We start from the raw sequence: 3,163 nt of genomic DNA, 5'->3' as shown, positions 1-3,163 counted from the left end.
TCTTGTTTAACAATATGTAATCCTTCGAAACGCGTTGTCAGCAGAAATCACACAGAACAGAATGAAATGTTATTTCATATTAAATAAACTGCGTTTAATGAATGTGATTAAAAACAATGTCATTGATAGGACAACTGATTACAATATAATAAAAATATTAATGCTGCGATTTTAATATTCATAAGGATTCATTTGTAAGTCTGTAAAGTTGTTACATACATATTTAACGTTTTAGATGTTGCAGCAAGATACAGTGAGTGATTGAGAAACTTAAAGTAGTTCTAATAGCATGAATGCTTTCACTTTCTTGAAGACATTTGTTGGTTACACAGATGAATGATGACAGGCATTACGACAATATAAGGGGCACCCTCTAGTTACATTAGAAAGTTTTGTCTAGTAACCAGTGCTTTTCTTAACACCTTCATCCTAATCAGCTTGAAAATAATATTTAATAAGATTATCAAAATGATTACATAAGATTATACAAACAATTAAATTTTTAAGGCTCATGTTTTCACTTTTTGTTTTGTACTACGGCATATTTCCTTATCCCTACCCCCCACCCCCCCCCAAAAAGAAAAAAAATCCCATGTACAGCCCACAAAGAATGATTGGTTCAGATCCTTTATAAATCACCAAGATCTTTGAAGCTACTACAAAAAAAAAAAAAGAAAGAAGAGAAGGTAAGTATCACTTTTTTTTTATTTAAGAAAATTGGCTACACAACTTTCAGCAAATATCAACTTATTTAACTTAACTATCTATATTTTTATATTTCCAAAGATAAAACAAAATATATATAATATATAATAATTTACACTGAGTGGTGTTGGAACACACAGTTCTTATATATTAGTTATTAATATATAGGGATAATCCACAGCTAGCTGTACATTAAATGATTTTAATGCACAATGGAGGCAAAGAACCACCCAACGCGAAGTGGACCAGCATTGAGACGTTAAAAGCTGTTAATGATGTTTGTAACGCAATGTCTGACTGGAAGGGGAAGATTACGATTATTTTCATCAGTTATGGCTTGTTAGCTCTAGCATTCTGCCCACTTCAGATCAGACACAGATATCAAATCGTGCAGTAAGATAACATTTATTTCAATGAATTAATTATATCATTTATTTGAATTAATTGTCGAGAGAGAGAGAGGGATGAAAGTTGCATGTGTGAATTACCTGCGTCTGTGCACCTCTCCCTACAAACAATGTAGCTGTGAGTTTGGTTACTTCAAAAACAGCAATTTTATCTCATCGTTGCTGAGGAATCTAATGTAGTGACCCAGCATGGAAGCTATTTAAGTCGTGGGGCAGTGTTCACAAGTGTGTGAGTGATGTGTGTGTTTGTGTGCGTCAATGAAAGCAGCGCATTAATATGGAACGGTGATTAAACTGACTTGGATACGGAGAAAAATTAATTATTAGTGACCAGATGACAAACAAATATTTATTTTACATTTTATACTCAACAATTAAGTCTATTGTTTTAAGTTTAAGTATTTTAAGTTTACGTTTTTTAAGTATAAGTATTGGAAGCACTTTGTTATTGTCTAATAACTTACATTAACTTTTGTTTTCTCAGATATATAATGTTAAATGATTGTTAAATAATAAATAATTTTTTATTTCTTAGTTTCTCAATCCTGCTCCGTGGGTTAAATCTGGTGTGGTAGATAAGGGAGACATCTAGGATGTGAAGTGTTTGGGTGTGAGAGTGGAGGTGGCAGGGTTGGGTTGGGAAGCCATAGTGCAGGGCCACCAGGGGCAGTATTGAGAAACACTTTAAAACAACTACAAACATTTGACAGTAAGGGACAGCTGTAACATATGGAAGCCCGTTTCCGCCACTGAATAAAAAAAAATTCTGAGAGAAAAAGTCAGAATTGTGAGATAAAAAGTCGCAATTAAATTTTTTTTATCATTATTCAGTGGCGGAAACGGGCTTCCAGCAAAAGAAGGTTCTTCAGATTATAAAAAGGTAAGAAAGAGATGGTTCTTTAAAGATCCTTTGACTGAATGGTTCTTTGTGGAACCAAAATGGTTCTTCTATGGCATCGCTTGAAGAACCTTTTGAAGCACCTTTATTTTTAAGAGTGTAGCTTCCCGGAGAGAGATCTTCATGTGTTTTGCCCACAACAAAACTTGTAAGTTATTTAATAAAATATTGTTAAAACAACATGCACAAGTGTTTTTTAGAATAATTTATCATTTAATTTAAATTATATTAAATTAAATGTCACATTCCACATGTAATTTTCAGGTGTTGTATGTTGGTCTGGAGCATGTGGAACCTTCATAAAGATGATTAAGAGCAGGAATGCTCTTAAAAGCTTTCGTATGGAGATAAAGGTTAGGATCATGATTTTCAATAGTATTACAGCACACCGTGAGTGTACGTTAGCACTGTTTGTTTCCCTAAGAACCTTTCAGTAATGAGTTCTTAAAAGAACCATTATTTTCTTAGTGTGGAGAACATTTTAAAAATCTAAAGAACCCTTTTCCATAAAGAACCGTTTGTGCACATCAATAGCCAATAAAGAACCATTATTTTTAAGAGTGTAAAAACGGGAGACAATGAAAACAAAAACTAAATACAATGAAACTAAATGTAACTGACATGTAGCCTAATAACATAAACAAATGTTTTAATTTAAATATAAAAATTGCTATTTACAATGTTAATTCATCACAGTCTGTGAAAAGTTAGGCCTACTACAGGACCAAGACTGAACCTTGTCAAAAGGCATCAAATCCAAATTGAATCTCTGACAAAAAGTATTTTTTTACTTATTGACAAAAAAATAAATAAGTGTAAATATCTTTAAGTCTATCTCTCTCTCATACAGGAAACAACCAGAACCACCTCCAGACTGCATACAACACTTTAAGGCAAACCCATCTCTCTTCATTAAATCTTTTTCTGGCGGTTCGAGTGCCAGAGCGGACTCAGTGGAACAGTACACAAGCAGTGCGTGCAACTAAAATTGTTCACTGCAACTGGCCCACAAAGACTGCCTTGCTAAAGACAACGCAGGGCCGTCCTTAGGATGGTGCAACTGGTGCAGCCGCACTGGGCCCCACGCTTGAGGGAACGGGCCCCCAACCCGAACCTGGAACGCAATTGGGAAGGGGGGGGGGTCTCCACGGTC

The 3,163-nt window shown here is 34.6% G+C and overlaps 1 long non-coding RNA gene across 1 annotated transcript in view; it reads left to right on the top strand.

Annotated features, from left to right (window-relative positions):
- Positions 1-2,056: 2,056 nt before the first annotated feature.
- The window catches only part of LOC107756667 (uncharacterized), a 4,905-nt gene continuing 3,798 nt past the window's right edge, over positions 2,057-3,163 (top strand). The window contains exons 1-2 of the long non-coding RNA XR_001641845.1: positions 2,057-2,158; positions 2,275-2,363. This is a non-coding gene — a long non-coding RNA (uncharacterized LOC107756667). The remainder of the gene's footprint in view (positions 2,159-2,274; positions 2,364-3,163) is intronic.

Source organism: Sinocyclocheilus rhinocerous, unplaced genomic scaffold, assembly GCF_001515625.1.
Source record: "Sinocyclocheilus rhinocerous isolate Xijiao unplaced genomic scaffold, SAMN03320098_v1.1 scaffold443, whole genome shotgun sequence".
Lineage (NCBI taxonomy): Eukaryota > Metazoa > Chordata > Actinopteri > Cypriniformes > Cyprinidae > Sinocyclocheilus > Sinocyclocheilus rhinocerous.
This window is presented reverse-complemented; position numbering and strand designations above follow the sequence as displayed.